Genomic DNA, 13,501 nt, shown 5'->3' with positions numbered 1-13,501 from the left:
TGGTTCGTCTTTTGATGATTGCTTGAGCAATCTTGATCGAGTTTTGCAGAGATGTGAAGAAACTAATCTTGTCTTGAATTGGGAGAAGTGCCACTTTATGGTTAATGAAGGTATTGTCTTGGGGCACAAAGTTTCTGAAAGAGGTATTGAAGTTGATAAAGCCAAGGTTGATGCTATTGAAAAGATGCCATGTCCCAAAGACATCAAAGGTATAACAAGTTTCCTTGGTCACGCTGGATTTTATAGGAGGTTCATTAAGGACTTCTCAAAAATTTCTCGGCCTCTGACTAATTTATTGCAAAAAGATATACCATTTGTCTTTGATGATGATTGTGTACAAGCATTTGAAATACTTAAGAAAGCATTAGTCACTACACCTGTTGTTCAGCCACCTGATTGGAACCTACCCTTTGAAATTATGTGTGATGCTAGTGATTATGCTATAGGTGCTGTTCTAGGGCAAAGAGTTGATAAGAAATTAAATGTTATTCATTATGCTAGTAAGACTCTAGACAATGCTCAAAGAAATTATGCTACTACTGAAAAAGAGCTTTTAGCAGTTGTATTTGCTTGTGATAAGTTCAGATCTTATATTGTTGATTCTAAAGTAACTATTCAAACTAATCATGCTGCTAGTAAATACCTTATGGAAAAGAAAGATGCTAAACCTAGACTTATTAGATGGGTTCTCTTGCTACAAGAATTTGATTTGCATATTGTTGATAGAAAGGGAGCTGAGAACCCCGTTGCAGACAACTTGTCTAGGTTAGAAAATATTCTTGATGACCCACTACCTATTAATGATAGCTTTCCTGATGAACAATTAAATGTTATAAGTACTTCTCGTAGTACTCCATGGTATGCTGATTATGCTAATTATATTGTTGCTAAGTTTATACCACCTAGCTTCACATACCAACAAAAGAAAAAATTCTTCTATGATTTGAGACATTACTTTTGGGATGACCCACATCTTTATAAAGAAGGAGTAGATGGTGTTATTAGACATTGTGTACCTGAGCATGAACAGGAACAGATCCTACGCAAGTGTCATTCCGAGGCTTATGGAGGACACCATGCTGGAGATAGAACTGCACATAAGGTATTTTAATCTGTTTTTTATTGGCCTACTCTCTTCAAGGATGCCCGTAAGTTTGTCTTGTCTTGTGATGAATGTCAAAGAATTGGTAATATTAGTAGACGTCAAGAAATGCCTATGAATTATTCTCTTGTTATTGAACAGTTTGATGTTTGGGGCTTTGATTATATGGGACCTTTTCCTGCCTCTAATGGATACACACATATTTTAGTTGCTGTTGATTACATTACTAAGTGGGTAGAAGCTATTCCAACTAGTAGTGCTGATCATAACACTTCTATTAAAATGCTTAAGGAAGTTATTTTCCCGAGGTTTGGAGTCCCTAGATATTTAATGACTGATGATGGTTCACACTTTATTCATGGTGCTTTTCGTAAAATGCTTGCTAAATATGATGTTAATCTTAGAATTGCATCTCCTTATCACCCTCAGTCTAGTGGTCAAGTAGAGTTGAGCAATAGAGATCTCAAATTAATTTTGCAAAAGACTGTTAATAGGTCTAGAAAGAATTGGTCCAAGAAACTTGATGGTGCATTATGGGCCTATAGAACTGCATATAAAAATCATATGGGTATGTCTCCGTATAAAATGGTTTATGGAAAAGCATGTCACTTACCTCTTGAACTAGAACATAAGGCATATTGGGCTATTAAAGAGCTCAACTATGATTTTAAAATTGCCGGTAAGAAGAGGTTATTTGATATTTGCTCACTTGATGAATGGAGAACCCAAGCTTATGAAAATGCCAAGTTGTTTAAAGAAAAAGTTAAAAGATGGCATGACAAAAGGATACAAAAGCGTGAGTTTAATATAGGTGATTATGTATTGCTATACAACTCTCGTTTAAGGTTTTTTGCAGGAAAACTTCTCTCTAAATGGGAAGGCCCCTATGTTATCGAAGAGGTCTATCATTCCGGTGCCATAAAAATCAACAACTTCGAGGGCACAAATCCGAAGGTGGTAAATGGTCAAAGAATCAAACATTATATCTCAGGTAATTCCATAAATGTTGAAACCAATATTATTGAAACCGTAACCCCGGAGGAATACATAAGGGACACCTTCCAGACCGTTGCAGACTCCGAAAAGGAATAGGTATGTGGTACGGTAAGTAAACCAACTCCAAAACAATTTTTAAGGCAATATTTCTCTGTTTTGGAATATTTAGAAAAATAGAAAAATAAGTAGCAGTCCGGGAAGGACACGAGGACCCCACGAGGGTGGTGGGCGTGCCCTACCCCTTTGGGCGCGCCCCCCTACCTCGTGAGCACCTCGTCTGCCCTCCGGACTCCGTTTTCTTGCACGTTACATATTTTGGTTGGTAAAAATTCATTATATATTCTCCCGAAGGTTTTTACTCCCGTATCACGCAATTATTCTCTGATCTTGTTTCGAGCTGTTTTTCTGACAGATCTTGATTATCATGACATCCCCAAGTGCTTCCAAGGACAAGTTCTTCGAGAAGGTCATCAACCCTTACCTCGCGGAGGTGCTGCGACACCCTCAAGCCATTGAGATGCGTGATGGGTTGTTGCACATCCGCGATGTTGAGGGACCAAAGGGAACTGGAAGCGTGGAGACGAGGCTCGAAGCAATGGAGCAACAAGTTTTCAAGTGACAGGGGATGGTGGAGCATGGAATCAACGCTAGCCACATGATGCTCACGGAGTTCACTAACAACTACAAACCGGATGCCAAGAACACTGAGGAGGCCATCTTCAAGCTATATGAGAAGATCGAGCACCTCCAAGCCCAAATCTATGACCTACAAAACCAAAACTGTGAGTATGAATATAGATTCAAAAGAATGAGTTTGGCTATAGATTCGAGGATTCTGGAGACTCGATCATCCTTCTATGATGGTGAACCTATGCCTTGGAAGATGGATAACATGCTTGCATCATCAACAACACCTCCACCTTCTTCACCAACAAAGAAGGAGATATAGTCACATGGGTATGGGCACTCCCCTTGGCAACTGCCAAGCTTGGGGGAGTTGCCCCAGTATCGTATCACAATCACAACTCCTATCTTTACCGTTTTTCTTAGTTCGATCCTATTAGTAGTATCTTGATCTAGTAGAATAAAGTTTATGGCATGATCTAGTTTTGAGTTTGCTTTATGATCTCTCTTTGTAATTGAGTCCGTGAGCTATATAATAAAGATTAGTGTTGAGTTAAGGGCTTGATTATTTTTCGATGATCTTGGGTGAATAAAAATAAAAGAGAAAAAGAATAAAAAGAAACAAAGAGTTCATATTGATCTTATTGAGAGTAATGACTTCACATAGAAAGAGTATGATGATTAAAAGTTGTTGGGAGTTGGCAAACATAGCTTTGGTCATTGTTGCAATTAATAGGAAGTAATAAGGAAAGAGAGGTTTCACATATATATATATTATCATTGACATCTTTTATGATTGGGAGCACTCATTAAAATATGACATGCTAAAGAGTTGATGTTGGACAAGGAAGACAACGTAATGAGTTATGTCTTTCTTATATCTGAGATAAAGTATGTTGTCATGGATCCTCTAACTTGTTGAGCTTGCCTTTCCCCCTCATGCTAGCCAAATTCTCAGCACCAAGTAGAAATACTACTTGTGCTTCCAAATACCCTTAAACTAGTTTTGCCATGAGAGTCCACTATATCTACCTATGGATTGAGTAAGATCCTTCAAGTAAGTTGTCATCGGTGCAAAGCAATAAAAATTGCTCTAAATATGTATGATTGATTGGTGTGGGACAAATAAGCTTTATACGATCTTGTGATGTGGAAGTAATAAAAGCGACGGACTGCATAATAAAGGTTCATATCACAAGGGGCAATATAAAGTGACATTCTTTCGCATTGAGATTTTATGCATACAACCATAAAAGCGCATGGGAACCTCTGCTTCCCTCTGCGAAGGGCCTATCCTTTATTATTATCTTCTACCTTATGCAAGAGTCATGGTGATTTTCACCTTTTCTTTTTCATTGTATCCTTTGGCAAGCTCAGCATGTTGGAAAGAACATGATATATATATATCTAATTGGATGTAGGGGAGCATGAACCATTATTGTTGACGTTACCCTTGAGGTAAAAGGTTGTGGGGCAAAACTACAAGCCCCTATCTTTCTCTGTGTCCGATTAAAACTCCGTAACCACAAGTATTGTGTGAGTGTTAGCAATTATAGAGGACTAAATGATAGTTGAGTATGTGGACTTGCTTTTTAGCTCTGACATAGACTCTTTCCGATGTTATGATAAATTGTAATTGCTTCAATGACTGAGATTATAGTTTGTCAGAGCCCAATAAGGTTTATGATTTATACTTTTGCATTGTGAATAGATCATCACTTGAACATAAGTAATCATATGACAAAATCTATATATGTTGTTGTTATGAGAATAATCATGATGCCTTCATGTCCGTATTTTATTTTTTATCGGCGCCTCTACCTCTAAACATGAGGACATATTTATTGTTATCGGCTTTTCCCTTGAGGACAAGCGAGGTCTAAGCTTGGGGGAGTTGATACGTCCATTTTGCATCATGCTTTTATATCGATATTTATCGCCTTATGGACTGTTATTTCACTTTATGTCACAATACTTATGGCTATTCTCTCTTATTTTACAAGGTTTACATAAGGAGGGAGAATGCCGGCAGCTGGAATTCTGGGCTGGAAAAGGAGCAAATATTAGAGACCTATTATGTGCAACTCCAAAAGTCCTGAAACTCCACGGAACATCTTAAAACAAATAAAGAAAAATCCTCGCCAAAGATGAAGGCCAAGGGGCCCACACCCTGCTCACGAGGGTGGGGGGCGCCCCCCCCTAGGGCGCGCCCCCCTACCTCGTGGGCCCCCTGGTGGCTCTCCGACGTACATCTTCTCCTATATGAAGTCTTTCGATGAGAAAAAGATAAGAAGGAACTTTTCGGGACGAGACTCTGCCGCCACGAGGCGGAACCTTGGCGGATCCAATCTAGAGCTCTGGCAGAGCTGTTCTGCCAGGGATACTTCCCTCCAGAAGGGGGAAATCATCACCATCGTCATCACCAACGCTCCTCTCATCGGGAGAGGGCAATCTCCATCAACATCTTCACCAGCACCATCTCATCTCCAAACCCTAGTTCAGATCTCTTGTATCCAATTCTCGTCTCAAAGTCCGAGATTGGTGCTAGTAGGTTGCTAGTAGTGTTGATTACTCCTTGTAGTTGATGCTAATTGGTTTATTTGGTGGAAGATCATATGTTCAGATCCTATATGCATATTATTACCCCTCTGATTATGAACATGAATATGCTTTGTGAGTAATTACGTTTGTTCCTGAGGACAAGGGAGAAGTCTTGCTATTAGTAGTCATGTGAATTTGGTATTCGTTTGATATTTTGATAAGATGTATGTTGTCTAGCCTCTTGTGGTGTTATGTGAACGTCGACTACATAACACTTCGCCATTATTTGGGCCTAGAGGAAGGCATTGGGAAGTAATAAGTAGATGATGGGTTGCTAGAGTGACAGAAGCTTAAACCCTAGTTTATGCGTTGCTTCGTAAGGGGCTGATTTGGATCCACTTGTTTCATGCTATGGTTAGGTTTACCTTAATACTTTTGTTGTAGTTGCGGATGCTTGCAATAGAGATTAATCATAAGTGGGATGCTTGTTCAAGTAAGAACAACACCCAAGCACCGGTCCACCCACATATCAAATTATCAAAGTATCGAACGCGAATCATATGAACGTGATGAAAACTAGCTTGACGATATTCCCATGTGTCCTCGGGAGCGCTTTTCCTATTATAAGAGTTTGTTCCGGCTTGTCCTTTGCTACAAAAAGGATTGGGCCACCTTGCTGCACTTTATTTACTTTTGTTACTTGTTGCTCGTTACAATTTATCCTATCACAAAACTATCTGTTACCACTTATTTCAGTACTTGTAGAGAATATCTTGCTGAAAACTGCTTATCATTTCCTTCTGCTCCTCGTTGGGTTCGACACTCTTACTTATCGAAAGGACTACGATAGATCCCCTATACTTGTGGGTCATCAAGTACTTAGACAATCTGAGCACATGCTCAACGATTGAGTTTTTCTCCCTTAGTTTGCAGGCTTAAGAAACTTGTCAGAGGTCTCATACCTCTTGACGTGGGCACTAGTCTGAAATTCCAATTTCAGTCTTTGGAACATCTCATATGTTCTGCGATGTTTCAAAAACGTCTTTGGTGCCACAATTCTAAACCATTAGTTGTACGTACTGAACTATCACGTAGTCATCAAAACGTGTATGTCAGATGTTTCCCAACATCTATAGACGATGCTCGAGGTTCAACACACTGAGCGGTGCATTAAGGACATAACCCTTCTATGCAGCAATGAGGATAATCCTCAGTTCACGGACCCAGTCCGCATAATTGCTGTTGTCAACTCTCAACTAAATTTTCTCTAGGAACATATCTAAAATAGTAGAACCAAAGCGTGAGCTACGACATAATTTGCAAAGACCTTTTGACTATGTTCATGATAATTAAGTTCATCTAATCAAATTATTCAATGAACTCCCACTTAGACAGACATCCCTCTAGTCATCTAAGTGATACATGATCCGAGTCAACTAGGCCGTGTCCGATCATCACGTGAGACAGACTAGTCATCATCGGTGAACATCTTCATGTTGATCGTATCCACTATACAACTCATGTTTGACCTTTCGGTCTTCCGTGTTCCGAGGCCATGTTTGTACATGCTAGGCTCGTCAAGTTAACCTAAGTGTATTGCGTGTGTAAATATGGCTTACACCCGTTGTATGAGAACGTTAGAACCTATCACACCCGATCATCATGTGGTGCTTCGGAACAACGGACCTTAGCAACGGTGCACAGTTAGGGGGAACACTTTCTTGAAATTATTGCAACGGATCATCTTAGTTATGCTACCGTCGTTCTAAGGAAATAAGATGTAAACATGACAAACATCACATGCAAATCATAAAGTGACATGATATGGCCAATATCATCTTGCGCCTTTGATCTCCATCTTCGAGGCGCGGCATGAACACCATCGTCACCGGCATGACACCATGATCTCCATCACCGTGTCTTCATGAAGTTGCCTCGCCAACTATTACTTCTACTACTCTGGCTAACGGTTAGCAATAAAGTAAAGTAACTACATGGCGTTTTCATTGACACGCAGGTCATAAATAAATTAAGACAACTCCTATGGCTCCTGCCGGTTGTCATACTCATCTACATGCAAGTCGTGATTCCTATTACAAGAACATGATCAATCTCATACATCACATATATCATTCATCACATCCTTTTGGCCATATCACATCACATAGCATACCCTGCAAAAACAAGCTAGACGTCCTCTAATTATTGTTGCATGTTTTACGTGGCTGCTATGGGTTTCTAGCAAGAACGTTTCTTACCTACGCAAAACCACAACGGTGATATGCCAATTGCTATTTACCCTTCATAAGGACCCTTTTCATCGAATCCGATCCGACAAAAGTGGGAGAGACAGACACCCACCAGCCACCTTATGCATCAAGTGCATGTCAATCGGTGGAACCTGTCTCACATAAGTATACGTGTAAGGTCGGTCCGGGCCGCTTCATCCCACAATGCCGCCGAATCAAGATAAGACTAGTAACGGCAAGAAAATTGAACAAATCATCGCCCACAACTACTTTGTGTTCTACTCGTGCATAGAATCTATGCATAGACCTACCTCATGATGCCACTGTTGGGGATCATAGTAGAATTTAAAATTTTCTACGCATCACCAAGATCAATCTATGGAGTAATCTAGCAACAAGGGGAAGGGGAGTGCATCCACATACCCTTGTAGATCGCTAAGCGGAAGTGTTACTACAACGCGGATGAGGTAGTCGTACTCGTAGGGATTCAGATCGCGGTCGATTATGATCTAAGCGCCGAACAACGGCGCCTCCGCGTTCAACACACGTGCAGCCCGGTGACGTCTCCCATGCCTTGATCCAGCAAGGAGAGAGGGAGAGTGTCGGTGTCAAAACCGGCGGATCTCGGGTAGGGGGTCCCGAACTATGCGTCTAGGCCGGATGGTAACAGGAGGCAGGGGACACAATGTTTTACCCAGGTTCGGGCCCTCTTGATGGAGGTAAAACCCTACGTCCTGCTTGATTGATATTGATGATATGAGTAGTACAAGAGTAATCTACCACAAGATCAAGGAGGCTAAACCCTAGAAGCTAGCCTATGGTATGATTGTTGTCCCTACGGACTAAAATCCTCCGGTTTATATAGACACCGGAGAGGGCTAGGGTTACATAGAGTCGGTTACAATGGTAGGAGATCTACATATCCGTATCGCCAAGCTTGCCTTCCACGCCAAGGAAAGTCCCTTCCGGACACGGGACGAAATCTTCAATCTTGTATCTTCATAGTCCAGGACTCCATCCGAAGGTATAGTCCAGCTATCCGGATACCCCCTAATCCAGGACTCCCTCAGTAGCCCCTGAACCAGGCTTCAATGACGATGAGTCCGGCACGCAAATTGTCTTCGGCATTGCAAGGTGGGTTCCTCCTCCAAGTACTTCATAGAAGATTTTGAACACAAAGGTAGTGTCCGCCTCTGCAACATAAGTTTCCACATATTTCCATAGAGAGAATAATATTTACACAAATCTAATATGCTGACGTATTCTGTAGCATGACATCACACCACGGCCAAGTCTTTATTCGAATCGTTTCACTGTCCCACCTTAGCGCGTTTAGCGAGGTGGTTTCCTTGGCACTTCTTGTCAAAGCAAAGATCGTGTCCCCTTATTCTGGGATTCTTATCAATATGGGCGTGGGTAACCCAGTCGTACCCGTTGGTATGTTTTCTCGATCAAAGGCGAGTCCCAAATGGTCATGGGGAGGGCCCTTGGTATTCAACCTCTTATAAAGAGACCAAGGCCTTACTCCTTTCTTTCAATCTCAAACGAGTTCGCCCTTCGCCTCGAGTTCCAACACCCAAGGCTCCAGATTTCAGGCGCTTCGGACCTTCGACAATGTCCGGTTCCGACCTTCGAGGCCGATGGATGCCCTCCTCCGTCACGGAGGAGGACGTGCTGAAGTTGAGAGAGGCCAGGTTCTTGACTGGCGAAATCTGGCATAGGATGCCTGCTCAAGGGCACGTCATTCCCACTCCCAAGCCTGGTGAGAGTGTGGTGTTCATGTCTCACTTCCTTCGGGGGCTAGGATTCCCGACGGATCCCTTCATGAGGGGGCTCATGTTTTATTATGGGTTGGAATTTCACGACTTAGCCCCGGAGTCCATCCTCCATATTTCCTCATTCATCATCGTGTGTGAAGCCTTCCTCCGTATTACTCCTCACTTCGGACTATGGCTCAAAACCTTCAAAGTAGAGCCGAAGATGATCGAGGGACGGCACGCGGAGTGCGGAGGTGCTTTTATAAGCAAGAATGCTGGTGCTCCATGGCCCGAGGGCTCTTTCAAGAGGGGTCCAGCTTATGGCAACGAGAGTGGTTTTATATCACCGCTCCCAGGAGCACCAAGTGGGTGGCACCACCTGCCTTTCGCTCGGGTCCCCCACCACAGCTAGTGTCATGGGTCAATAAAGGACTGGACTGGGGGCCATCCAAGGACGTGCCCTTGTTGCAAGGCCGCATTCGAGAACTCTTAGAAAGAGACATTAGCCTGGTCGTGGTGACACAGGTTATGCTGATTCGTCGAGCTCTGCCCTGCAAACGTCGCGCCCTCCGCCTGTGGGAGTTCAATCCGGAGGGACCACAAGCTATCCAACATTTTATGGGCGCGACGCCCATGGAGATGTACAAATTTTTCTTCGGATCACAAGCAATGTGTCCGGACTTGACCAAGGACGCAGGTCTGAGCTGCAACCGCCCGGATACTCAAGTAAGTAGCCCTGTGCCCGGACTCGCAATCCGCATATTTATCATAAAATTGCCCTTAAAAGAGCTGTCCTTTAAACAGGAGTGGATAGCGAAAGCAAAGCTAATCAGGTGTCCGGCCCCCCTCCCCGAGACCACGCCGGGTCCCGTGCTAGTCAGGATGTTAGAGGTTGTGCCTTCGGAGGAAAGCGAGGGAGGGGACAAGGAAGCTACGGCCTCCTCAAAGGAGGCTGTTTGGAAGGGAGGAATCAAAAATTCCTCTCCTCAGGGGAAGAAGAGGACCGCCTCTGAAGACCCGGAGACCATGGCCTCAAAGCGGGGAAGAAATCTTCACCAGAGGGTCCTGTGTTGGGGGATACTTCAGCTGAATTATGCCCTCAAGGGGATCAGCCCTCCACCGAGCCGTAAGTAGAGTGGAGTTTTCTTTTTAGGAAATGAGAGAAATCCTTGATTTATATCTGAGAAAAGTAATCAAAAATTTACCTTGTAGCTCGGACCTTAGCCCTTCTCAGCAGAGCTCGTCTTCGGGGGATCTTCTTTCGGAGATGATGGAGAGCGGAATGCCTCCCCCTGCCGTACTGCCTTGCGAGGCGGGCGACCCTGAGGTATCGTCACGGAGGGTTTCTACGAATCCGGCAGGGTCGGAAGGCAGTCCAATGGCCCCCCAAAGCCCTCCGCGTCCAGCCTTTGGAAAGGGCCATCGGGCGAGTCCGGCACCGTCTGGTGCGCGGTCGGATGAGCTGAAGGATCTACTAGGGCGAGCATCTATCTCAGAGGAGCACCGTTCATTGATGGATATGGTGATTGAGAGGATTTCATCCGCGGAGAGCGGATTGCACGAGGCCGTCAGGAGTTTACTGGCAGGTTTTGAGGTGCGTGAAATAATGTACCCTTTTTGGACAGTTGCGCATAAATAAGATGCACCCTGTGTAGATAGTAGCCCCTGAGACTCTGTGCGTTGTCAAAAGTGACGGCGCACAGAGGATCATAATCCCAGGTCTAATATGCCGCCTTCATACGTAGGTGGCGAAGTGTCGGGTGGCCAGCCGGACTGATGAATTTGCCTAGCTAAAGCGGCAACTTGACGTGGCAGATGCCGACATCGCGCTTGTCAACAAGTGGCTTGACGAGGCACAAGGTATGTAATTACTCCGGTGGCACCTGGTAAGAGGAGCTTTATGCCAGTATCTTACAATGTGTGCGCTTGATGCAGATGGTGCTGCTGCCATGGAGAATCTACGGGCAGAACTTGCCCGAGCCAAGGAGCAAGCCAGAAAAAGTGATGCGGCTGCCGGAAAGGAAATTGAAGAGCTGAAAGCCGAACAGGCTGCTCACTGTCGAAGCAAGAAGGAAATGGCCGAGATGGCTGTGAAGCTGAAGAGCGCTGCTGACCGTTGCAAGCTTCTTGAAAAAGAAGATCAGGCGGAACAGACAGACCTGGAGAAGGCCGTTGCCGATGCCAAGGATGCTCGCTCTGCGATGAGAGCTATGAAGGAGGAGTTGCGTCAGGCCGGAGAGATCGCGGCTGGAAAGCCCTTTATGCTGTGGAGGAAGTTCTGTGATCCTAAACATGCTCCATTAAACCGGATGTGGAGTACGGCGGACACCTATCTGGATTTGGCAGCGAGTGCCGCAGATGCGGCCGAACACTTCCGAGATCAAGGAGATCGCGAAGTGGAAAAGCTCTTTTGGTCGCAGTTCCATAATCCGGAGCGTCCACTGTCATTAGCCGATCATTTGGCCGAATGGGCTGAGCTAAATAGGTTGTCTGGACTCGCCATGAAGTATGTCATGAGTCATCTGTGGCCAGAGAGGCCAGAGCCGAAAAGTTATTTCAACTTGGTGCAGCAGTTCCTTGGTGCGGCGCCGCATATCAATGCAATGAAGAGGTCAGCATGCATAGAGGGTGCGCGGATGGCTCTTGCCCGTGTTAAGACATATTGGGCGGAAATGGAGGACACCGCTGTTGCATCCCCAGGCTCGGATGGAAGCCGAGTACCTGCCGAGCACTATTTTCAGGAAGTTCTGCAAGGCGCTCGTTTAATAGAGACGCAGTGCTCGAAGGATACTATATTCGAATAGCATATATTATTGTAAATCAATATTTTGATAAATTGTAGAAGCTTTTTATACTTGTGCCTGCAAGTATTATAATACCTCATGTGCGGCCGTTTAACATATATGTATATATAATCTGAAAGATGGCAGTCGTCGGCTTCAGCCCCCACGCACATAATGCGGGGGTGTTCGCAGAAGGCGCATTTTCACACTTGATCCAACGTCTTTGTCCTACAAAGGAGGTGATAGTGCAGCGAACTAGGCAATCGGACTATAATGCTTTATCACTTTCACTTAGCCATAGGAGTTTGATAGTGAGGCTACTTATATAGCCCCTGGTGGCGCCTGCGCTCGCCCGAACTCGGGGCGCGTATGTGCCTGGCCGGGAAATGGCCCTTCGTTAATGCGGAGGAATCCTAAAGATTCCGGTAAGTCATCGAGTGGTTGACCAGTCTCACGCTATATCATGACAGTTAGTTTTCGGCTTTCTCTACTGAGGTGCTCGCCTGGCCGAACCGGGGCCCAATCGCAGTAGTTCTCCTGGTGCCGCCTTAGCCGATAGAGCAGAACGTAAGGCAGCAAAACACAGGAGCCGGGCAAACCCAACATTTGACCAAAGACATGATTCGGAGCAGATGCATATAAGGCCAAACTCGCAACGCCGAACACTCCCTAAGGTATTCGGTCTTTATGAGGGCGGGCGGGATAGCGCCCTTAGTAATAAGCCCCTAGTGTCCACGTACGCGCAAAAACTCTGACGTGGCCACATGCCAAAACGCCAGCCTCCTCCTTGGTTATACCAAGAAACCAGGGGATGTGTATCAACAAGAGACAGTAAGAAAGGTTTACGCAGGGTCTTAATCTGAAAATAATCCTTGGAACGGGTCCCTGCTGCACGTCTGCTCCAGTGTCTCCGTTGTGTCGTATCCTGGACGAGCGTAGCATGGTGTTCATCTGTAAAAGAGAGGAACTTAGTTGAAGAAAGATCGTGCTGGACATAAGTTATACTAAATAAACAAAGTATAAAGCGAAATGGGTAAAATTGAGTTTTATTGTCTCTTGTTTTATATGCGCGGAGCCCCTAGTACAGGGGTATACGGCTATTAAGCCTTTATCAATTGTATGTTTATACTGGACTCGTCTAGCCGTGTCCGTGGTCTTAACGACCTGTTTAGGTGCTTTGGCTGGTGAAGCCGCTTTATTGTGGGGTTGTCAAGGCAGTCACACTGTCTTCCGCGTGTGAGGAACACTCAATTTTTCCCTTTAATGAGATGATGCCTCGTGGACCGGGCATCTTAAGCGTAAGAGATGCATAATGCGGTATTGCGTTAAAGCGAGCGAAAGCTTTGTGTCCCAGCAGTGCTTGATAGCTACTTGAGAATGGGGCGATGTGGAAAGTTAGCTGTTCGCGACGGAAGTTATCGGGGGAGCCGAACATAACTTCTAGCCGGA

This window comes from Triticum aestivum, chromosome 4A (assembly GCF_018294505.1).
Source record: "Triticum aestivum cultivar Chinese Spring chromosome 4A, IWGSC CS RefSeq v2.1, whole genome shotgun sequence".
NCBI lineage: Eukaryota > Viridiplantae > Streptophyta > Magnoliopsida > Poales > Poaceae > Triticum > Triticum aestivum.
The sequence above is the reverse complement of the archived record's forward strand: the minus strand, read 5'-3'. Positions refer to the sequence as shown.